The 26,457-nt window shown below is 44.8% G+C and overlaps 1 pseudogene; it reads left to right on the forward strand.

Moving 5' to 3' along the window:
* The first annotated feature begins 623 nt into the window (after positions 1-623).
* Positions 624-9,259, forward strand: LOC116938774 (diamine oxidase [copper-containing]-like; annotated as a pseudogene).
* The last annotated feature ends 17,198 nt before the right edge of the window (positions 9,260-26,457 follow it).

Here is a 26,457-nt window from a genome sequence, read left to right on the forward strand (position 1 = left end):
ACACCTGGGAGCCAGAAATATTTCTGATTGAGAGGGGTAAAATACTTATTTCCCTCATTAAAATGCAAATCCATTTATAACATTTTTGACATGCGTTTTTCTGGATTTTCCTGTTGTTATTCTGTCTCTCACTGTTCAAATAAACCTATCATTAAAATTATAGACTGATCATTTCTTTGCCAGTGGGCGAACATACATAATCAGCAGGGGATCAAATACTTTTTTCCTCACTGTATATTCCTCCATTTTGTTAAGAAATACAGAATCTCAACAAGTTTGCATGAAAGAACGTGATTATTTATTGGGCCTATTGTAAGTCAAGCTAGCTGGTGATGCCGACAAGTACTGTATTCAAACGTGATTTGATTATGAATATTCATTCCAAGTGGTAGATCTCGTAGGGGAAGTTGGGGCTTCAAGCCTTGCAAAAGTATAAACGAAACAAAAAATCCCACCCATTGCACAATTGGTGCTCCAACATCACAAGGTTATTCACCACCATTGCCATGACCGCAATTACTGTATAACTGCCACCACAATAATCATCAGTGATTAATTGAATAACCAACCCCCTAGACATCACAATATAGAGCAAACGCAGTATTTCTGTGCTCAACGTAGCGATGAGGGTCACAATCCAGTGCATCAAATTTCACATTACTATCCTGAGGGTGAGTCTTCCTCTCTCCTGCTATAACCGACGATATTTACATTGTTTAAACCTTACCAGATCAAACCAGAACTTAAAATCCATACACCGCAGGAGAGATCGTCGTGGATGATGGCTGATAATTACGAAGAATGCATCGCAAACACAATGCGTTTGAGCTAGAAGAGGGTCAAAAAGTCAACAAATATATTCACATATTAATAATTAAATGTTCGATTAAAATATACGCAATACTATTGCGGTGGGTTCTATTCAGACACACGCACGCCAAGACTTGGCGGCAACACGTTTATTTCTTGAACAACACAACTTCCACTGGGTAACTACTTCGGGTGTTGACCACCATAGGCTAACACGTAACCATTCATTAGCGAGACTATATATGGCGGTAACCACCACAGGTATCTTCGTAACCACTGGCGGGATAACTATATTCGGCGGGGACCACCACGGCTATTTCACAGCCACTGGATGGGACGTCTACCCGCTCGGATCCAGACAGCCATGTGCTGTCAGGTCCACGCTGAAGCCCGGAGATCATAGGCGTAGCCCGCTGAATCCATTCCCCGAGATGAGCCCCGAGCATATGCCTGACTCGCCTTTTATTGGCCCTGGCGTGGTCAGGCTCCGCCTTTTGCCACGCCCCCTTTCCAGATCTTTCTAGTAGAGTCAGGGCTCTGGTCACATGGCCCGTCATATGCCCCCTGGCCCCCGTTATCCCCTCGTCCGGTCACGTGCCCTGCCCGAGTTCACCTGGAGTACCATGTCCTCACACGGCCTCTCCCCACTAGCACTCAGACCATGCCCCCTAGGGGCGCAACCCCTCACTTATACACGCCAGTGCTAGGGAGAGGTCCCGCACCTGCAGTACCTCCTTTCCGACAGTGCAACGCTGTAAACACACTATGTACACCACTACATCACCCCCCCCCCCCCCCTTTGTAGAACTCAGCCGTCCCAGCTGACAAAAACACATGAGAACCAAACTGTGTGTGCCTCAACAGGAAGAAAAAAACTGAGACAAAATATACAGTGCACGAGCAAGGCGGTGCAATAAATACACAATTTCAATCATTTACAGATTTAACCAAAGGGAAGAGGAAGGTGAAAAGAGGAGAACAAAGAACCGTGAGAAATGTACAATGGCTGGCTCCCACTTTCCCTTCCATCAGCACCCTCAATTCCCCATGCTGTATGTCACCATGCATGAGCGCAAGATGGGCCAGTTTCAGCCAATAGCCCAACTGACCCCTGCATGTGAGCACTTCACAGCCGGAGCAGGAAAAGGGAGCTGGATAAGGGCTATGTGAAATGCAAAGTCTTTGAACGAGTTCTCGTTGCCGGCCCTTCCAGAGTTTTGGGCTTTGACTCCATGAATGAACTTGGGGGAATTGGAAGATGGCCTAAAAACAAATGATGCAAAGGGTTTAAAATTGTAGATTTAATCACAAAATGTGCGATGCGAATGCTACTGAATTGAAATAACATTCATAAACAAACAAAAACTCCCTATGTGTGCAGTGTAATGTGTTGGATTAATGTCCATCAATGTTTATCTTTCCAGCTTCAGACCTATTAACAATCTAAACATCATATCTACAGAAGGCACAATGTCAGAAATGAATTCAGCTTCAAGAAAATAGGTATTTCTTACCCTACTATTTGTTTCAATTAGTATTATTCTGGCATCAGTTTTGATTCACCAGCATGTAAATGCAAACTTTCCCAAGAAGTGCCCAAATAAATTTGTTCTAAATGGCATTAAACCCGATTACAAGGCAATAGAGATATTTTCCGACCTAACGCCAACAGAATTGACCACCGTCAAGGACTTTCTGGTGAGCGATAAGGACCTCAATATTGTTGCTTCAGAAGCCACCGTGAACAGCAACTACATCTACATGATAGAGCTCTACAACTCAGACAAAAAGGAAGCTTTGAATTACTTGGACCATGGAGGAGCCAAGCCTGCTCGAGTTGCTAAGGCAGTGGTTTTCCGCGGAGCTGACGTTCAGCCATCGATTGCAGAATATCTGATAGGCCCGCTTCCGAATCCAACCTGGTACCGGCCACACAGTCCATCAACGAGGAAACGCGTTATTAATTTTAGCTCTCGGCCAACGACAATCCCGGAATACACGGCTCTGTACACACATTTTTTACCAAAAGCTTTAGAAAAAGTGAACCATATTTTGGAGGAGAGTTATGGCTATACGTATCATAACTGTACAAAAAAATGCCTAACCGTTGGGGAAGTGGCACCAAAAGGATTGAAGTCAGGAGAAAGGCGGTCCTGGGTAATGCTTCTCCGACAATTGGAAGGGTTTTACCTGCACCCAGTAGGCTTTCACGTTTTGGTAAATCATGAAAGCTCAAACATTGCAAAATGGGCAGTGGAGAATGTTTACTACCATGGCCAATATTTTTTAAGCATCGAAGAGCTAATCACAAAATATGACAAAGGTTCCATTATTAAGATGAAGCTGAGTGACAGCAGTAGAAAATCATCGGGATATAATCGTCACGGAGCCTTCAGAGCAGACACGTCTTTTATAGGACCGCAGCAGTACGAGCCCATGGGCCACCGGTACCGGGTTGACGGGAACTTTGTGCAGTACATGCCCTGGATGTTCGCTTTCAGAATCTCTTACATGGGGCTTCAGATATTTGACATCAATCTTGATTTGAAGCTTTCGTGACTGCAGGAATCGATACTCTTTGGTTCTTTCGGTAAAGTCACATAGGTACAAAATAAAATAAATCACGACGTTTCGGGCGCAACACAAGCGTCCGTCATCAGGTGGGAAAGCATGGTCTGCTGCTGAGGCAGACTGTTTATAAAGGTTTGAAATGGGTGTAGCCCAAGGGTCATAAAGAAGTGGCTGGGGCTAGTGATGTTAATGTGAGAAATTAGCATGTAACTGTCAGATAGGAGAGCGGCCTCCTCGACAAGGGCACGGAAGTGGCTATGTTAATGTGAGAGATTAGCATGATGTTAATGTTAGAAATTGGCATGTAACTGTAAGATACGAGAGCGGCCTCCTCGACAAGGGCACAGAAGTGGCTATGTCAATGAGTGCAACCCAATAGGTGCAATCCAAAGGGCATGTGAGTATGAGAGTGCAATACAAAGGACATGTGAGCATGAGAATGCAATCCAAAGGCATGGGAGTGCAATGCAAAGGACATGAGAGATCTAAGAGAGAGGCATAGAGAGAGACACACAGAGAGTCGGAAATAACAGCTGACATAGGCAGGTAGGATGGAAACACAGTCAGCTAAGACTTTACCTGGTTAATAACGTTCTTCCAATGTTTGCTCAGTTTGTACCCATCCTCACGGTTGAAGTTGTGTCTGTGTTTATATATCTGGATGGCTTCGTGAACAAATCTCTGAAGGTAGCCGGTAGGTTTGCAGAGTACCTCTGTCTTGGAAAAATCAATTTAATGTGAGCCCACAGCGTTAAAACAATGATCGGCAACGGCAGAGTTATTGGTTCTACCGTGTTTCAGACCTGCCTTGTGTTCACGAACGTGGTCCCGAGACATGTCGTTTCATTCCCCCAATGTAACTGCTGCCGCAACCACAACTCAGTTTGTAGACACCAGGGTATTGCATGTCAGGAATCACATCCTTTACTGATGGGATTAAATTACGGATTTTGTGTATTGTGTTGAAATGAACCTGCAGAATTGTCTATGAGATGGGCCTCCAAGATGCCGTCTCATACTATACTGGCAACGATCCGATCGGGAGCTTATTTAGAGCCATAGACTCAGGTTTGCACTTTGGTGCTGACAATTTTTAGCTTGTGAAGGGGATCGACTGCCCGCACACTGCCACATACCTGGACACGTACCACTTTGTGAACTCGGAGAAGCCGCTGAAAAACCTGAACTCCATCTGCATTTTCGAGCACAACACATGAGTGCCATTGCGTCGACACTTGGAGGACGAACACCGGAGAGGCTACTCGTTCTGTGGTGGCTTGGTCAACTATGTACTCGTGATTAGGAGTGTCAACACAGTGTACAACTACGATTACGTCGTGGACTATATTTTCTACTAGAATGGAGTCATTGAAGCAAAGATTCACCCCACTGGGAACCTCGTGGCGACGGATTTCCTTGATGGACTCAAGTATGGCAACAAAATATTTGACCACGTCCTTGGCAATGTGCACACGCACATGATAAACTACAAACTGGACATGGATATAGTGGGTGAGTTTATTTTCATCAATATTATCCATGCATGTATTGTTTTACAAAACTGCTCACGTAGCTTTAATCCATGATTGTTCATATATTGAAAGTGATTAAAGGGCATTTACGTTAGAACAGCATTGTATTGTCACTTGTTGTTCTGAACAATTATTCTATTTTCTATAGAGTACCTTTAAAATGTATAATGTAGATAGAGTAAATCTTATCCACAACCCTCTTATCCGCAAATCCTATTATCAGCAGCCCAACATTAAATTCACACAAACTACTTTTGTACGTCGGTCAACTCTTTAATTTATCTGTACGGAAAATAAGATCTACCCGTTAGAGGTTGTGATGAGAACTAATTGCATTATATCCCAGTATTTTTTTTATGGATAGGAGGAACGTGAAAGTGGTTGCTGGCAGGTGCTAAACACATCCTAATATCTACGATGTCCTATGGATGAGAGAATAATGATGATGTAAATGCCAACAATGATGATTATTTTCATGCTGATCTAGATGATAATGGATAGTAGGGCATTAAACAAAGCAGTCCAAAATCAAAGTTTGCCAGCAGTTCATTATGTTGCCCATGCACCGTTATCCAAAGTGTTTGAAGGCAGTAAAAATGTGTAGGTATTCGAGGAATGTCTGCAGTTGAGGAAGTAATGTGCATAATACAGGGGTTGTGATAAGGGGGTCAATTAATGTGTTAACAGGGCAAATGGCAGTATTTATGTATTTCACAAAATTTCAGTATTCATGGATTTCACAAACCACTTTGGGTGAGTAGTGAGCTTAATTTAATGTAATTGTTGCAAGAAAGGTGCTTAAAGCAAAAGTTATGGCTTTTTTACGGTACAAGTCGTAGAGATGGACTTCAACTAATTGCAAAACAAGTGATAGCATTAACCATGATGAAGGATCCATTATACAATTCTGCAGACGCAGTGGACCCCGTGTGTTAGAGAGTTGCTAAGTAAGATATTTAGTTTTACAGGCCTTCTCTATATTTGAAGGGCCCTTGTTACCCTTTACGCAGTAGGGGTCGCACTTTCTCATAATCCTGCTATGCCTTTGTCGCCTCAAAGTTAAAACTGATCATTTAAATTCTCAGAACTAGAAACGAACTAGATTTCAACTCAGGATCTAAGCAGTGTTGATTCAGTACTCAGTTCTCTGAGCCACCTCAAATGTTATTCTATCCTGAATGCATGTAGTATTTTTTTAAAAGAAAAAAATATACTTTACCTTTAACACTTACACCTGGTTTCCTCCCAATATATATTGGTCTTCTGTAAAGAACAAATAGATTAAGTGGTGAATATTGAATAGCACCATGGGTATACATTAACTTAACTTCAGAGTACACGGCAACGCCTCTTCAAATTTAAAAAAGAGATCACCATCACACGTCACTGTTTATGCAGTATACTGTATATAGAAGCTTACCGTTTGTCCCACAGGCACAAGCAACAGCTTTAAGACTGTGAACCTGCAGCTCGAGAACACGACCGTCGTTTGGAGCCCAGAGCACGCCAAGGTCATGCCCAGCGTGAAGCATGACCTCAAGGAGACAGAGTCGGAGGCAGCCTTCAAGTTCGACGTCAGACTTCCATACCTGGTGTTCGTGAACGAGAACGCCAGAAACAAGTGGGGCGCCCAGCGTGGTTATCGCGTGCAGCTCACGAGCCACGGTAACCCCCTGTTGCCAGAGGAGGAGAATGGCGTTGCATGGAGCAGGTATAGATATAAAAAAAATCAAAACACATTTGAGTCATCGTGATCATCAGCCATGATTAATCGACCGCCGAGGTGAAGGTTTTTCAACGGTTTTACTTAACATGACTCCTGTGTCGTGGTCAAATCGTAATCAAAATTTAGTCTACTTCCTGTTATGCAATCAATACAAAAATTTGCACACGTTTCGTATTTCCCCGCATATAGCCCGCATACGCATATAACCCACAGACGCATATACCCCGCAAAAATAACGTTTTGTGTAAAACAAATTTGAGATAGCCCGCACCTCCATATACCCATCATATTAATACAAAGTTTACATTTGTAATGCATTCCACTATCAATTGTTACCATTTAAATCATAACGTGCACAAAGAAAACAAACTAACCGGAAACGAGTGAACTTAAAACAGTAAATAAGTAACAAAAGTAAATATCCTTTAAAAAAAAAGTAACACATAACTGGTAGATAAGTAAGTAAGCTTACCAGCATTCAACCTCATCATATTACAGCTACTGGGCCGGTAGTTGGCCCTGTGCAGTTTTAGCTCAGCCAACACCGTCCCGCGACGAGGAGAGAGACCCTCTTCCAGCCGCTTCTCACCCTGGCTCCCTACGACCACGCCTTTGTCACGGGGTCCGCCTTAAGTACCACATTTGGCAGCTCCTCCCTCTAGCTCGGACAAGCCTTTGTTCCCAAAGGTACCTCTTACACCTCCCGTGATATTACATCATCGCTGACTGTGAGCCCGCTCGCACCTCCCTCTATTCACCCCCTCACTGGTTACTCACAATACTCCTCTACACATGTGTAGTGTGTTGTACGGAGGCACACACTGTAGTTGGAGGCAACATGTTTATTACAACACCCCAACAGGGTTGCTACATAAACGTACACTGGTTCCACATCGAGGTGATAACGACATGGTTAACTAGACCATAACAAAAGGTAACTACATATCCGGGTTAGTCAGTAACACACTGCCTGACCCACGATGCCGAGCGTAATATCGAAGACCAAGGACCGAGGATTGAAGAGACGTAGCACCGACGGGTTCCATTCCAACAGAGAGCCAAGAACCCTCTTGGGACTGCCCCTTTATGCTCCTGAGAATGGCCTGGCTCCGCCCCCGGCCACGCTCCCTTCTCGATCCTACTAGAAGGCTCTGGGCCATATCACGTGTCCCTCGAGCCCCCTTTCGGGCCCCCTTGCTACCCTGCCCCGGTCACGTGCCCTCTCGGGTTCACACAAAGTATCACGTCCTCACTTGCTCTTTCTCCAACCCTCACCAGAACTATGCTCCCTAGGGCCCGCTTCCATGCCATATCCACTCTGGTGCCAGTCTCAAGAAGTACAGTTCCACTCTTGTGACAGTAGCTGGCGCTAAACACCATAGTGACTCCATATAAGTCACTACACATGCATCAGATGATGTGTTTAACAATATATGTAACGCTCATATATTGTGTGTTATCAGCAAATCAGAGGTCTGGTTAATCTTATCACCATTTAAATGTATGCCTTTGTTTCTCTGATGAAATAAGCTCATGTACAGGCGCTACAGTAGATGGGTTATCCCATCGCGGGAACATAAGAGAGAGGGTAGATGATGGCTGATGATTATGGTAGTTGACGTGTCAGGTATGTCCGTATGTGCTGAAACTAGTGACGTTCCTTCAACGTTGCTCCTGTAATTACCATTGTTTGCATACCTCTCATTTCTGCCAAAGGTATCAGGTGGCGGTAACAAAACGGAAGGAGACAGAGCTGTACAGTGGAAGTATCTACAATCAACATGACCCGTGGGATCCTGCCGTTTACTCTCAGAACTTCATGAATGACAATGAGAACATTGTCAATCAGGTTGCTTCCATTAGATTTAGATTCTTACTTAAATTACCTTCACAAACACATCTCATTTGCATTGGCAGCTTGTACCCACCCACACTTTACACCACCACACGTGACCTGCCGCTGATCAATTGTTTTACCATTTATACGGCTGGGCGGACAGATTCGGATTTTTGAAAAAGGTAAAACATGACCACGTAAAACTGATATGTAACAATGCAATGGGGACTTTGTGCAATCATCACGGATTGGCTTTGTACAGCGCGAAAGAAGTTCAAGTCTTTCGAGTTGTGCTAACGCCCATGGGCTGTGGCTGTGCTGCTGGGCAGGACCTGGTGGCCTAGGTGACGGTGAGCTTTGTGCACATCCCACACTCGGAGGATGTGCCAAACACGGCCACCGCCTGCAACGGCGCGAGCTTCTTCTTCCGACCATTAAACTTCTACGACGAAGACCCATTGGTGGCCTCGCGGGATATTGTGATCCTGTGGCCAGGGCCCTCCAGCTCGGGAGAGACGCGGGTGTCCTGGTGGACGGAGCAGAGCCCCACTGAGCCCAGCGTCTGCCTGCCCGACATTCAGCCAATTGCCTACAACGGGACGCGTGGTCCCGTGTAAAGCACACAGCAACTCTGCGATGATTCGCAGATGGTGTTTATAACAAAAAACTGTTAATTAGCAAAAATGAATCTGCAGTGTCGATGAAGGAGCAGCTTATCTTGAAGTAAAAGCGAGGTGTCTTCATGCTCAAAAAAGCTAAATGTTTCTGGCCAGCCATCGTATCCTTTGGCAGCCCTAGAGCCAGATGTGGAAATTGTGAACTGACATCGTTTGAGTTGAGTCCACTCACCACAGTGCCATCTACTGGGAAAAGAGGTGTTGGTGATGAGTTAAAGCGTTTTAGAGATCTAATAGTTAAGCCCTCCCACCCACCCACTTTCCTTTCTGCCCCCCCCCCAACCTAGGTATAAACCCGATCGTCTCAGAGCTGTGCACTTGACACAGATATTCTTCTGTGACTATTCCACCTGAAGACGGAAGCTTGTGTTGCCTCCGAAACGTCGTGATTTAATTGTTTTATTTTATTTCGTTTTATTTTATCTACGTGACTTTACCGAATAAAACCAAAGAGTATGAATCCTTGCAGTCACGAAAGCTTCAAATCTAGAATCTAATAGCACAGTTTTTGATGCCCACTCAGCCTGGATTCACGTTATGCTCGAGCGTAAACCATGCATTATAGATGGCTAGAGCATACATGAAGGTTTCCAATTCAGGCAGTGGACTTGAAGTCTTGTCACCAACTAAAGCAAAGAGGCAGAAGGGTGAAAAAAGACCTTGAGAGTGGACATAAAGGGCTTTCAATAGGGGTGTAACAATTCATACCGCCACACCAGCCATGGCGATTCGATGCATCACAGATTAAGGAGTGCGGTTTGTGTTTTTTTTAACTGCAATTCTACACCCTTTTAATTGATTTCTTACCTCTAAATCAATGCCCATTGATTGTAATCTTAGAAATGTATACAAAAAAAACATTTGATCAAGTATGTAAAGACATCTAAGGTATTAAATGCCGAACAATCTAGTTTTAGATCTGGACGCAGTATCATCAAAATTACGAGTCTTAACAGACTGATGGGGCAAGTGAAGTTTGTGAGCACCTATGAAGGCCGGAGTGGCACAAGAGGGGGTGGGTTGGCCAGCATCACGGCCGACTGCCTTTGTCTTTCCAGTGGCGATGTTGCTACACACCACACCAGATACTCATTTGAGGCTGAATCGACCTAAGGGAGGCCCAAGACAGATCCCTGGCGACACAGATGGGGAACAAAGGTTAATAAAACTCTCAGAATACCTGTGCTAACAATATATATCACAAATCTTGGTTATACATAATGACCTAGGGTCATTCAGAAGACATACAAGGCGAAATAGGCCAATCACACTTGACCAAGATAATATCTTCCAGCAGCTGACACAGCACATGGTAGCAATAAATTACGTATGAAGGGAGGGCGCCTCCCCTTGAGATAGGAAACGCCATGAAGAAATTCCAAACCACGACAAAACATACCTTGAGCCACTTGCAGAGTCAAAACTGCAGAAAGTTGAAAAACTAGTAAAACACATGTTCTGCCTCACTGCAGGTGTACTTCCTCACGGCAGGAGTGGGAGTGTGATAACACAGGAATTTCATGTTTGAAGGTTTAATTCGGTCAAGTGACCAGGAAGTTACGATTTAAGATGCACTCTCAGCCAGGCTGCAGGGTGTCAGCCATTATGTAGTGGGTTCACGGGACACAGAGACGGTGGAGTAGAGGCAGCACTGTTTATTTTACTTAACAAGGGTTACACTGAAAGGGGTAACGGCCCCTTCACCCGTATACACTCTGGGACACCCCCTAGGCTATCTAGCCTAACTCCTGTGCTCCCAGTTCCTCCAGCTACAAGCGCTAGAGGAGGCTATCTGATCTGGCCCTGGTCAAGCATAGATCACGGCACCCCACCAACCAGACCGACCCTTAAAAGGGCTCCGGCTCTGAGGCTCTGGGGCCGCACCACTGGCTTACCCTGCGGTCAGGGAAGTCCCAGGGTCTATCTAGCCGGCCTTCCTGCTTCACTGGTTCTTCATTCTTGGCCCCACACACTGCCCCGAGCTCTCTGGCTCCCCGCCCTTTATACCCATACACCACTGAGGGCGGAGCTATAGCGGACGTGGTTGTAGCCACCAAGGTGTGGCTGTGTTACCTTCCCCCACTGTGTGTTACCTTCCCACAACACCCCTACATCTACACAGAGTACAAAATGGAGGCACAAATAATGTCTCCGTGAAGACAGGTTGCATCTGTTCATTGTGGGACTTTAAGAAGCATTGTCTGTAAGTTCGTGTATGGTCTTATAATACTGGGAATGCTGTTATAATGTTAGAATGGCCGTTATAATACTGTGAATGCCTTTATAATGCTGTTAAATTGCTATGATAAATATGAGGCCTAGTTAACAACGAAGCCTGCCACTTGCCTTATTGTGAATGTTACTTGTAATTGAATAAGTCGAGTCAAACTTGTACCCACGTAACCTAACTGTGATCTTTAGAGCAAGGATGATGCAATATCTCATCCACAGTTCGGTGTTATGTGTAGTGCTGTACATTTAAGCTGCAGTATGGTGATTACACGATGTGCCCTTAACACAGCTGATTCTCTTGTATAGCTGTTCAGTACTAATGTAGGTGCCTGGTCCATCCAGGATCTATTGTTGAGTTTCATGTTATCTAAGACAATGTTATGATGCTGTAGTGTTCATTCATTGTATTGATATTTCCAAGTATTAACATATGCTGTATTTGTCCTGTGTTTTTCCATCAGTTTTACCTCGTTCAATTAATTAAATACGTTTGGGGTTGAATGTTCACCTTGGCTCTGAAGGTTTATTGAATCAGAGGTTATCTACTCGGATAGTGATGAAACGCAGCACACAGCGAGGCGGAGACAACACAGGGGCAATTGAAAGCATGTGTTTCCACAGATGGCGAGATGGCTGGAGGATGGCGACAGGAACTAGGCCTAGATGTGACTTAACAGATTAATCTTGATTCGAAGCTTTCGTGACTGCAGGAATCCATACTCTTTGTTTCTTTCGGTAAAGTCACGTAGGTAGAAAAATTATATAAAATAATATATCACGACGTTTCGATCGGAACACAAGCGGTCATCTTCAGGCGGAAAAAATAATCCAGCAGTGGAACTGCTGAACCAGCGAGAGAGTTGTTACATCAAGGTTATATATGTGGCGATGGGCAAGCAAGCGAGGTATGAGCTGGAAAGGAATTCCATCCACGGACGCAAGCACATCAGTTGTGTTAATGGGGGAGATTAGGGAGAGAGAGATTAGGGAGGGAGATTAGCATGAATGAACTTCCGTCGCCACATAAGAGTATCATCCCCGCATATGCGCACATTGAGTGCCAGCTCCCACCAGCAGCTGCAGCAAGAGAGAGAGAGAAAGAGTAACGAACAACGACAAGCAATCAACCTGGAGAAAGCGCAGAAAGCGCCAAGCATCGACCAAGCGAGCATCGCGTAAGACCAGCAGCAGCAGCGGCGAAAGACTAACCACGAACATGCAGATTTGGAAGACTCCTGCAAAGGTCGAGTCTACAAGTGTAATAAAAGACTTCCATGGCGATGGTCGTTCAAGTGCTTCTTTTATTAATGGTAGGACAGCACGGCTTCGCTCCTTCCCCCTCCGGTATTTTCCCTCTTCCAACCCCGTGGACGAGGCATCCCTCCCCCAGCTCCCACGAAGCTCACTCCGCTCTCCCGGCCTCGCCGCTGGCTGACGGCGCGCTGAGAGCGGTGGTGAGCTCCAAGGGAGGATCCGCCATGTGACCCGTGGCGAGGAGCAGATGAGCAGCGACGCAGTCCGGAACCCAGGCTCCCCACACCAACCTCGAGTCCTTCCCCGATCTCCCTTATATCCTACTCGGCAGAGCTAAGCCCCGCCTCTGGCCACGCCCCCTCGGGGAACCTTCTCGATAGTTTTCGAACCTCTCTCAGTAACCCTGCCCGTCCTCTCTGGCCCAGATCATATCCCCTCTTAGGATTGAATGCCGATGACGTAATGGTGGCTGTACCCATTACCCTCTGGCAGCCCCTGGATGACGCTCTCTCATTACATAAGGATCAACCGTGCCTTTTGCAAGGGAGAGAGCATGACCGGCGCAACCGAGAAAAAGTGTCGGCGCTGGCGAAGGCGCTGGGTGTTCGACACACACACACATCGATGCAGCGCAACCGAGAAAGAGTGTCGGCACTAGCGACCAGCGGACGAGCTGCGAGTGCTATCGGGCACCGCCGAAGGTGAGCATCGTGCCGACTCAACAATCATCCAGCAGTGGAGAAGCCTGGAGCGTGACCTGCGCAACCGAGAAAGAGTGTCGGTAATGGCGACCAGCGGACAAGCTGCGGGCACTATCGGGCACCGCCACAGATGAGCATCGTGCCGTCTCAACAATCATCCTGCAGTGGAAAAGCCTGGAGCGTGACCAGCGCAACCGAGAAAAAGTGTCGGCTGCCGACCGGTGAACGAGCTGCGAGCGCTATCGGGCACTGCCGAAGGCGAGCGTCTTGCCGACTCTAACAATCATCCAGCAGTGGAGAAGCCTGAAGCCGCCGCCAACAGAGAGAGAGCGCCGTGTGTATGACACGCCCACGCACACACGACTCATCGCCCAGCATGAACCGAGGTATTTTTGGTACAAGAAACACCCCACCTCGGCGCCCACTTAACGAAAAGAGTTGAGCACGAAGACAATACACCCAATCACACATAACGCACATATCGGAACTAATAAGATTGCTCCAAAGGTTATCTTTGTGTTTCGAGAAGGGCCATCCTAAGGTCGTGCATTAACTATTATCTGATCGTGAAAAACATTGTTCCGTCCATTGAGCTGCATGAATATGGTCGTTAAGAAGTCTTTTAGTCATTCGGTTCGTTAATTGCATAGCTTTACCAATGAATTCATTGACACTAAACCTTTATAAGCATCGATGTTACGAATCTACACGCGGAATCTTGCCCGCGAATCAATTGAAACCCATTAGCCTATTGATAAGCATCTGTTAGGCAAACAGATGCTTAATCTTACCAATTAATTCATTGAAAACTACTTTTGCCCTAGGCACATGTTTCTTTACTACTGTTGTATGAATATTGTCACATTCATTTTTAAGGACTTTTTTCTATCGCCGTGTATGGTCGCTTTACTCTGAGGAATTAGCCCATTGTTATGTTACCCAGTTTAACAAACATAACCATTGAGGGTTAATTGTACGGATCATTGAGGAGGACATCTCCAGGAGTACTGTGTTGACAATTCCTAGCATAAGTGTTCACATATTAGAGTGTTATGTTTTTTAGATATTAATGCTGAACGCAATCTTGATTAGAAGCTTTCGTGACTGCAGGAATTACTCTTTGGTTCTTTCAGTAAAGTTACGTAGAAAGAAAATAAAAATTAATAATATTTGCGACTATTCTTTTTTTCGGTAAAGTCAAGTAAAAATAAGAAATAATAAAATTACATAATAGTGTGCGACCTTTCGATTGCAACACAAGCAATCATCATCAGGTACAGAAGAGCTAAATTTACGGGAGAGAAGAGACACATAACCGCAGATATATATACAGACGCAGATACAACAGGGGATGCAGAGAGAGAGAAACGTGGGAGCACACGAAATCAAACAGGGTTTAGCAAAATTTGGAAACCATATAACGCAACACAGACGGTCAGTCAAAACACAATTAACGCAAAGTCTGGTTGATTCGTTATTTCAAAGATTGCTAAATTGCAAGTTAAATTTTAAATTTCACACTTAACTTGCAATTTATATATAATTTATTGTTTCCCTTCAACGTGACTTTACCGAAAGATTTAAAGCTTTTGTGACTGCTAGGATACATACTCTTTGGTTCTATTGGGTAAAGTCACGTAGGTAAAAAATAAAATAACAAAAATGACGACGTTTCGGCCACAACACAAGCGGCATTCATCAGGTGAAGGGACGAGACTGTCTGGAGGACAGCGCTGGAGTGAAAAAAAGCCACGCTTAGATCACGACCTTTAAGCTGTGTGAGAAGAAAACAAAGCGCCTTGACAAAGGAATTAGCATATAATTTAGCATTGAAATGGCTCATTGAAATAGCTAAGTATATACATCCGCAGAGGCACCCCTTGACAAAGGAATTAGCATAGAATTTAGCATTGAAATAGCTGAGTGATTAGCTTGTAACTGGTCACAGAAATAGCTATGTTAAAGTCAGAGCATATACATTCACCGAGGCACCTAGTACAAATCAAACAGGAGAATTTAGTGAAACACAACCATGCTCAGACCGCAGACCTTTAAACTGTGTGCGAGCAAACAAAGTATCCTGACAAAGAAATTAGCATAAAAATTAGCATTTGCTAAATTCTATGCTAATTCCTTTGTCAAGGGGTGCCTCTGCGGATGTGTATACTTTAACTTAGCTATTTCAATGAGCCATTTCAATGCTAAATTATATGCTAATTCCTTTGTCAAGGCACTTTGTTTTCTTCTCACACAGCTTAAAGGTCGTGATCTAAGCGTGGCTTTTTTTCACTCCAGCGCTGTCCTCCAGACAGTCTCGTCCCTTCACCTGATGAAGGCCGCTTGTGTTGTGGCCGAAACGTCGTGTTTTTTGTTATTTTATTTTTTACCTACGTGACTTTACCCAATAGAACCAAAGAGTATTTACCGAAAGAGCTAAGCATATGAATTACTGCAGTCACGAAAGCTTTAAATCATAATTTAATATTTCCTGCAGTCACGAAAGCTCCAAATTCAAATATAGTGCGACGTTTAGATTGCAACACAAGCAACCGTCATCAGGTATGAATGAATGAGAAAACAAACCTGGTAAACTTATAAATGTAATGCAATGCAACACAGAGAGTCGGCTAACGCAACAGTAAACACTTTACCTGGTTGATTACGTTCTTCCAAAGATTGAAAAATTGGAGAGAGAGACAACACAGACACGGAGACACATAGAGAGACACAAGCAGAGAGAGAGACACACAGAGACACACAGAGAAACAACGACTCTGTGTCGAGGCATTATATAGAGAGTGGGGGGCAGGGGCAGAGAAATTAGCATGTCAATGAGAGCGCCTGGAGGAGAGAAATTGAAACTTGACAAACCTGGTCAAATTTAGAGAGAAAAATAAGAAGTTTGAGAAAACATACCTAGTAAACTTAGAAATGTAATGCAATGCAACACAGAGAGTCGGTTAAAACAACAGTTAACACTTTACCTGGTTGATTACATTCTTCCAAAGATTGCTAAATTAGAAGTTAAGTGTGAGTTGTAGAGGTGGTTCAAACTTGATTAGAAGCTTTCGTGATTGCAGGAATTACTCTGGTTCTTTCAGTAAAGTCACGTAGAAAGAAAAGAAAAATAAATAATGGAATACGACGTTTCGATTGCAACACAAGCAACCGTCATCAAGTGTGAATGAATGTGAAAACAAACCTAGTAAACCTAGAAATGTAATGCAATGCAACACAGAGAGTCGGATAACACAACAGTTAAATATTTGGACTTTCACCACAGTGGCAGTTTTACGATTTTTTGATCTTCCATTTATGTTGTGTTCAAATTCAGTTTAGCATGATCCTTTTTGGCAGTACTTCAATGTGGTTTTTATTTACCACGTCCATAGCCTGCCAGGATGTCATCCAACGAGTACCGATGTCTTTATTTTCGACTGCGAAACCGGAGGTGTGTATGCAGAAAGGAATCCTAGATTTCAGCCTAAGGCGTGGTGGTTCTTTTTCGATTTCACTAGAGCGGCAAAGTGATGTCCATAATGTTGTGTCACTCCTGTGTCATCACGCATTACATGGAATGCAATGCTCAGTTTATATCACGTCGTTGATGAAGATTGCATCTCACAATAGCTGACAAACCACAAACAAGCTGGAAGGCAGCCAGGCGGTGAGCCACATGGCTCATGTGGATTAGAAACACAACCCGCATGGCTCACTGCCTGGCTGGATAAATTACAAGTGATAATATGATACAATTTAAAATGCAAATTTGAGTCTTTAAAAGCTTAAACATTCTTGTCTGAAAAGTGGTTGGATGGGGTACAGTCGTAATATCTACAACAAGGATGCCACGTAGGGCGTAGAGGTCACTTTCGAGGGGTGAGATGAATTAAACAAAAACATGGATGATGCAAAACATATGTAGAATTGGGGTGAAAATATAGAGGTCTCTGTTATGTACTGTTTATTAAAATATTCAGTTTACTTGCCAGAATATTTTCAGTCGTGTGGGCACTGTTATATGGCAAGATTGTTAGAGCTGGTGGCTTGGGAGGCCTTCATTCAACAGAAGATTGATCACAACTGAGGAGCAACTAATAAGTATACCACCATGCATGTAAGAAAATGCTGTAATACTTTCTCAAAAACGATTAATCTGTAAGTTTCCCATGGAAGGGATTTGAAAGTTAAGGGTTTTGTACATGGAAGCATGAAACAAGGTGAGGTAAAAATGGGAAAAGCAGACACTTAATATTAAATTAATAGATAGGCTCTAATTCAGGGTAAAGTTACATGTAGAGAGGAAAGTCTAAAGCCTGAACTTGAACAGACAGTCTGGTCCCTTCACCTGATGAAGGCCGCTTGTGTTGTGGCCGAAACGTCGTGATTTTTTTTTACCTACGTGACTTTTCCGAATAGAACCAAAGAGTATGGATCCTTGCAGTCACGAAAGCTTCAAATCTAGAACGGAGGAGTGGCCATCGAATTAATGGAGGTTCCCTGGGATGTTGAAAGATAGCTTTTATATCTGCATTAAAAAGAAATGAAATGAGAGTATCACATTGTATTTTATTCCTAGTTGTACCATGTTGATGCACGACTTTTCCATTTGGTGGTTTGACCACGTAGAGTTGTTTTTGGATGTTTTTTTTTTTGCTGTAGTAACCAGGTTGCTATGGTGTAATGAGGTCCCCCATTGAAAATGAGCTTGTTTTGCCGAATGACTATTACCTTTGCCAAAATAAACCCTGAACCTCAAATAATTAAAGTGCAATAATTACATTAATTAACTAGCACACTTTACTTGAAAGTGATAATGCCCAACATATGAGACTGGTGACGGAATGAGTGATAATGGAAGAGAATCCAGCTCCCAAGTCGACAACTGTGGAAACGGAGCAACGAAAATTTAGATTTGTGGCATCGCAGGACGAGTGATGGAGATGGCGTCGGGAGGCCTTCATCCAGCAGTGAAACGGCAACGCCTGAGGATGATTTGTGATGACACTGTCAGAGTATGATATATGAGCTTTTGGAACACCATCCAGTCGCTAAGCTGATTTCCCATCAGCATTTATGCACCCATGTGGAAATCATATGGGTCATCCCACCCCTCAATTTCCACATCTTGTATATTAAAAAAAGAAACTTATTTCCTCACCCTCTTTGTCTTCGACGTAACCTCCGAAACACTACTTTATACATGCAGTGGCAGAGGCTGAAATATGTTTTAACAAAGAAAAGTAAACATGACGTAAGTTACACGATGATGCACCCATAAGTGTACAAGACTGTTTTCGAATCACGGATTGTGTAAGTACTTGTTGTAGAAGTATCTCATTTGTCAGCTTGAACCAGTGAGCGCCAAGAGCTGCTGCTTGAAGGTGGATTAGTGCTTGGATGCGGGGAATGTACTATATTTACGTATGTACGTTGAACTATCTTCTTTGGTTCTTTCGGTAAAGTCACGTAGAATGAGAATCAAATAATAAATTGATAAAATAAAATAACACTAATATTCTCACGACGTTTCGGCCACAACACAAGCGGCCTTCATCAGGTGAAGGGACTCCAGCGCTGTCCTACCAGACAGTCTCGTCCCTTCACCTGTTGAAGGCCGCTTGTGTTGTGGCCGAAACGTCGTGAGAATATTATTGTGTTATTTTATTTTTTCAATTTATTATTTTATTCTCATTCTACGTAACTTTACCGAAAGAACCAAAGAAGATGAATCATTGCAGTCACGAAAGCTTTAAATCGAAATTTACGTTGAACTACTTTTGCACCGTACGTAGCCAATTGTGCTAATCGGAGGTGCTGGGGAAGGATAGAAAAGTAGACAAAAAAAAGCAGTTCTGAAGAAACGAGTTTTCAATGTAGATGTAAAAGTGCGTAAGGTCCCAGTGGCTTCCTAACATCGGAACGAAGAGTGTTCCGGACGAACGCAGAAGAGATTATCAGCAAACGCAATGGGAAATAAAGTGCAGTGGGAGAGAGTTTCTGAAGACTGCCGGTGCGGCTACGGAGAAACGCCGCTCAGCCAGAACGGTCCTGTGTTTTTTCTTGGGAATGATGAGTAAATTGTTTGATGGGTTCCATTGGTGTCTGCGGCTTACTGTGGTCAATGGTGTGAGGAGTGTGGAGGGGTATGGCAGGAGACCTTGAGAGAGAGAGAGAGAGCTCTGTGGCACGGAATATTGTGGGGGCCGACGTCCACACCCCTGCTGGCGCTTGTATTCTAATACACGCCCGCACCACGACTAGCGCTATAGCGGCAGCGCGAACACGTGTGCCCCTGCTGACGATTATACCCTAACACGCGCACGTACCACGACTAGCGCTACAGCGGCAGCGCGAACGTTCGCGCTTCTGTGGGCGGTTTATATCCTAACCTGCGCACGAACTTTGACCAGCACTATAGCGGCAGCGTCAATGCGCGCGCTTCTGTGGACGTTTTATTTCCTAACCTGCGCACGCAATGCAACTAGCGCTATAGCGGCGACGCGAACACGCGCGCCCCTGCTGACAATTATATTCTAACACGCGCCCGCCCCACTGTTAACACTACAGCAGCGGTGCAATCACGCGCGCAATTATTTTAACGAGAGCTCGTGCTGCGGCTCTGCCCTCACTCTCGCCGCTCGTCCGCCCACGCAGCTGCTCCACACACACACACAAATCACACTGCACCGATACTCTGTGCTAACGTTTATTCACAGCGCAATACCCTCGAATGCAACTGTTTATAAAGGTTTAAAAGTGGGCGTAGCCCAAGTGTTAGAACGGAGTGGGCGGGGCACACGAGTCTAGATCAGCAGTGGCTAGAGCATCCTATAGAGATGGAGTCTAGGCCATGATAGAGAAAATGCTATGGAGATGGAGCCTAGGACAGCAGTGGATAGCGCATGATAGAGCAAAGAATTCCCTCATCAAAACTCTACACCATAAAGCTCGATGTATCTCCGATGATCATCACATAGCCAGTGAACTGAAACACGTGCACCAAGCTCTCAAGATGAATGGATTTTCGGACCACCCAATCCGTAAAGCTATCACCACAACCGTTGGGAAAGAACCATCTGAGGACCCAATAAAAACCATCACCTTGCCATACATAGCAGGGGTCACCAAAAAGATTTACAAATTCATGAGCAAACACAAGATCCAGGTTTGATTTAACACAGTACATAAAATTCGTAATCTGGTCCCATCTGTGCAGGATGTGATCCCTGACATGCAATACCCCGGCGTCTACAAACTAAGCTGTATCTGCGGCAGTAGTTACATGAGGGAAACTAAGCGACATGTCTCGGACCGTGTTTGTGAACATAAGGCAGATATGAAACACGGCAAGACGAACACTTCGGCCGTGGCTGATCATTGTTTTAATGCGGTTGGCTCACACGAAATTGATTTCTCTCAGACGACGGTACTTTGAAAGACCACTGACTATCAACAAAGATTCGTTCATGAAGCCATCCATAAATACAAACATAGACACAATTTCAACCGAGATGATGGATACAAACTCAGCAATCACTGGAAGGACGTTATCAACCAGTTTAAGTCATAACTGCTGCAATGTTTCCATTTTTAACACTCTCCGATGCTCACCAATTTTTTAACCCCTCACACAACCTTCTCCACTCATTCCGCCTGCAACCGCTGGGGAGAGAGCTGAGGTGAGGAGCCCCGCTCTATCCACCGCAGGACTAGACTACTGGCTATAGCTTGCTGTATCCACTGCTGGCCTAGACTACCTCTAGTAACAGCATACTTTATCCACTGCTGGCCTAGACTACCTCTAGTAACAGCATACTTTATCCACTGCTAGCCTAGACTACCTCTAGTACAACATGCCTATTGCATGCGCTATCCACTGCTGGCCTAGGCTCCATTTATATAGCTTTTGCTCTATCATGGCCTAGATCCCATCTCTTTTGGATGCTCTATCCACTGCTGGCCTAGACTCTTGTACCCCGCCCATTCCGTTCTCTATAGGATGCTCTATTCACTGCTGACCTAGACTCTTGTGCCCCGCCCACTTTGTTCTGACACTTGGGCTACGTCCACTTTTAAACCTGTATAAACAGTTGCATTTGAGGCTTACCCTCCTTTTCTCTCCGCCTGATGACGACCGCTTGTGTTATCGGAACGTTGTAGTTTTTTGCTATTTTCTTTGAACCTATCTACGTGACTTTACCGAAACACCCAAAAAATATGAATTTCTGCAGTCACGAAAGTTTTCAGTCAAAGGTTTAGAGGTCATATCTCTAACCATATCTGTGGATATGTGTCAGGGTGCAGAATTTAAAACATTTTTTCGTCAGCTTTTTTTCTTTAAAAATGCGTCATTCACTTCAGTATGACCTTGTACCGATGCAGTTATGCAGAGGCTGACGTCCGTCCCACCGCCCTCGCTGGGCAAGTGGGGCGCAACATTCGCCCCCTCCACTCCCTCCTCCACCGCATCGATCAGCTCCCGCTGGGCCCCCCCCGCCGTTCGGGTGATCGGCCCTCCCGCGCTCGCTTCCTTCTCGGAGTGACGTAACTAAGCTACTGGCTTGCCGCCATACAGAGTTAGCCCTCAATCACCCGTGCGCACCACAGGCAACACAAACGTAAAGCTGCGAAAGCACCCGCGGGCGATTATCCCTCGGCACGCGTGCCCACGCTGCAGCTCGCCGCTCGCTCTCCCGCGCACACCGTCACTCACGCTGATACGGCGCGCCACGGTACGACCGCACCCATGCCTGCAGCGATCTCCTCTATGCATGCGTGCATACGCTGTACCTCTAACATTCGCATTCTCGTGCACACCGTCTCCCCGTGCAGTCACACCACACGCAAATCGCAGACACCACACCAATGTTCTGTACTAGCGTTTTATTCGCGGCGCAAATACACACTACCTGAGGGGGAATATTTTGCGAGAAGAGCCTAGCCTAACTCTGCCTACATACCCAGTTGCTCACACGTCCTGCCACGTACCTCGAAGCTGTACTCAAGGCGTCGCACGGACGCTGTGAGAGTTGTAGGGAGAAGGACGAGATAAAACTTTACCAATCACTGCCTCGTAGCAGTACTCGCTGGCATCACACGGATGCTGTGAAGGCCTCGGGACAGGATGGCAGGGGGTGGGTTTTGATGGCCCAAAGGTTGAAGACGAGAGCGAAAATCGTCCTGGGCCACTCTTTTAATTCCTTAAACTTCAAAGGCCCAGGGTGACATCGCACCACGCAGCCAATCGTGCGCTTACCTGCGCTGTTGCGGCTTTGGAACTTCTTCTCCCATGGCCTAATCCCCTGACTTCAAAGGCGTCTGTCCCGCACGACCAGTCCTGTGGTTATCGCCCCCTTGTTACTGCGTCCTTCCTCGAGTGCCGCGGCGGCAGTGCCCATTGGCTGGAAGGGTGCCTAGCTGGTGAACACACACCCCGCGAGTGTGTATTCGGTATGGGGGCCGAGATGGGGGGTGGCGGTGGTGCGACGATTCTCCTGACCTTACGCTCTTCTTGCTTAATATTCCACCATCAGTCCTCCCCCCAATGCTGTGAGTAACTCATGGCGGTTGGCCCAGTTAACCTTTTCTGGCTAAGCCCATACAATTTTAAGCCAATTTAGGGGGGGCCACAATGTGATTTGTCCTGGGGGGAGGGGGGATCGGCCAATCTCCTGGCACCGGAAACCCCGGGACTTTCCACCTAGGGGCCCTTCGGATGAAAACCCGTGGTGCCAGGTGATCCCCCGCCGGGACACTATGTGTGTGCGCTGCATGTGGGTGTGTGTTTAGTGCAGGGGCCTGGAGGGAGTCGCGGCACTTGTGGAGTTGCTCCGCGGTCGTGGCACCACAGTAACATTGCTGAATGGCATTTAAAATATTTTTCTGCAGTTGACGGCCTTAAAAAGCATCCCCCAGTACAGTCAAAACCTTGGAACAATAATGAGATGCGTCCCACTACCTATGAGAGTGTATTCTTAAAATTGGAAGGCCATGATTTCATGTCTCAATCAGGAATTGACTTGTTAAACTATATTTGTATGCTCCAATATCTATGCCCCATGCCTTCACAGCGCAAACTGAGTGCCGTGGTGAAGAATGGTCAAACAACCCTCACAAACCGTATGGCATGGAGGGGCCCTCATCCAGCAGTGATTCAGCAAAGGGCTGCTACGGTATGGATGGTGAGCTAATTAAGAATTTTCTGTTAAGGCCTTTGTAAACTAAATATCTTGACCAATTATTCACCATGATAATCTTAAGGCGTTAAAATTAATTATAAACTGTCTTTCCTTGACTATAATTTTTGGAATTGGTCGTTGAGAAACTTTCGTGAAATGAAGAAATGTTTTGGGTAACATTCTCTTGACCTTTGTCTTTGTGCATGAGGTCTGTGAGTCTACCCCACACCCTTTGATTATAAAATCATGCTGGGGACAATTAACGTTGTAGTGATGTTTTGTAATAATATGTAAAGTACTTTTAATTATAGACCACTCCACAAAACCACAACTTTTGCCAGCCATTCCCATGATAATCACGTGTAGTGATTATCAGACTAACTCCAATAAACCTTTTGATTGGAACCATGAGTACTGCCAGACATATGTAGAGGAGAGATATACGCGGTGCATGCAGTTAATTTGGTGCACCTGAGGACGAATGGGTGTGCGCGTTGCAACATGAGGTTTGCAATGACAAACCACCAGTAATTAAGGGGAGAAGCGGGTGCAAACGAAGTTGAGCAGGTGTGCACGTTGAGGCAGGAGGTTGTCGCCGGGGAGACGGGAGATGGGGGGTGATGATAAGGGATTAATGAGGACACCAGGCGCCAGTCAGGCAGTGGCTTAAGGGGAGGCACGTGAGGACTCGGAATGAGAGGAGGATTGTGCGTGAGCAGAGGAAAGTTGCCCAGGAACCAAGAGTGAAGACATCTTGCCGCTGCCGCTCAAGCGGTCAACGAAGCCTCAACCCTCACACCGTCGCCGGGTGGGTGTTGGTTGAACCCCCAGCCCGGGACAGACGGGTGAGCGGGTATGAGGCAACGTAGGTGAGGGCAGCGGTGGAGATGCAGAGTTCTACGAGCTGCTGTGTGCAGAGTCGCTGAGTGCGGAGTTGCTGCGTGCAAAGTCGCTAAGTGAGGAGTTGCTGTTTGCAGAGTCGCTGAATGCGGAGTTGCTGTGTGCAGAACCACTGAGTGCGAAGTTGCTGTGTGCAAGTCGCTGAGTGCAGAGTTGCTGAGTGCAGGATAGGTGAGGTACAGAATAGGTGAGAGCGGAGAGAAGTCAAGTGTATGTGACAGTAAAGATAGATATAGGAGTGCCTACAACTGGCGTGTGAACAGGAGTGATAAAGTGTAAGCAGGTGACTTGTTACCACGTGCCGGTGTGAGTAATTTTTGAAGGCACTACACATAATGTAGCGGCAATACCTGCTAAGCGCAAGCAGGTGATGCCTTTGTGCACCACCAGTTATCTTCCGACTGGCGTCTGTCTCTCATTGTAATTCCCACCACGCATCTATATACATTTGTTTGGGCACTTGTATACTTTTATTAAATGTTTTGGTAGTCACCACATTGATGATTCTTGTCATAGCTGGCAACGTGCATCGATTTTAAACGCTATTCTTAAGGCACATTAGCTTGATTGTTTTCATTATTTATTCTTGATTTCATAATTTATCCTGAATTACAGGTTATATCCCTCCAACAATCATTTGACAAATAATAGACATGGCACATTTAAGATAAAAAAGCGTTTAGCTAATTAAACTAAATGTATGGGAGAAATTAGGCCAACTCAGCCTATAGACTCATTGTGCATTAATTTTGTTTTGCGCAAGTTGAGCAAAAAAACGAAAGTCAGCACAAAGCAGTAAGACACCCACTCGTTATGGACACTGCTGCAGGATGTTAAAATGCAGCATGATACATATCCACATCACCACGTTTTTTTGTACTGACAGGCTTTGCAGAGTTGTTCCATCTCATTCTGAACCTCCAATTGGCAGTGACTATTTTCAGGCATCATCGTTACGAACGCCATTCAGGGGATTCTTTCAGCACGCTGCACCTATTTCTCTTAATTTTATCTTCAGAATTGAAAAAGAAAACGTTCACAGCATTGAATCTTGACTTAAAGCTTTCGTAACTGCAGGAATGCATATTCTTGGTTCTTTCGGTAAAGTCACGTAGATAAAAAAATAAAATAAAACATGTTTTTATGTTATGTAAAAAAAAATTTGTAAGTTATTTTAAGTAATTATGAAATAAAGTTATTATTTTTCGTTAAAGTCACGTAAATAGAAAAATAAAATAAAATAAAACACGTAGGTAGAAACATAAAATAAATAAAATATGTTTTGCTCATTGGTTTTTTCGGTAAAGTCACGTATGTAGGAATACCATAAAATTATATTAGAACAAATCAATCACGACGTTTCGACCGCAGCACAAGCGATCTTCATCAGGTGTAAAAAACAAATCACGGAGGTAAATACAGCAAGAAGATGATTTGTTTTTTACACCTGATGAAGATCGCTTGTGTTGCGGTCGAAACGTCGTGATTGATTTGTTTTAATATAATGTTATGGTATTCCTACATACGTGACTTTACCGAAAAAAACAATGATTAATTTATGCAGTCACGAAAGCTTTAAATCTTTATTAAAATGTTTTATTTTATTTTTCTATCTACGTGACTTTACCGAAAAATAATTACTTTATTTTATAATTACTTAAAAATATTTAAACATTTTTTACTGTATATATATTTTTTTCTATCTACGTGACTTTACGGAAAGAACCAAGAATAATAAATCTTCACCTCGATGCGGGATGGGGGTGGTGTGATTGCGTTGTGACGTCACGCCGTGGATGTGAACATTTTGCTGAACGCGCGGCCGCTCGGCGCACTGCGAGTCAGTGAGTTGGGACAAGCGCGTGAACCAAAACAAAATCCGACTCGGGTGAGCAGCAATCACTCTCACACACTCTCACACACACACACACCGGCCTGCCAGTCACAGAGTGTAATAACTATAGATGATCGTCTCCGGGGAGAGAATAATAGTGTTTGGTGTTTACGACGTGAATTTGATTTTTTTGTTTTATCAC

The sequence above is a fragment of the Petromyzon marinus genome, chromosome 4, assembly GCF_048934315.1.
Source record: "Petromyzon marinus isolate PM22_M1 ecotype Great Lakes invasive population chromosome 4, UKy_Petmar_22M1.pri1.0, whole genome shotgun sequence".
NCBI lineage: Eukaryota > Metazoa > Chordata > Hyperoartia > Petromyzontiformes > Petromyzontidae > Petromyzon > Petromyzon marinus.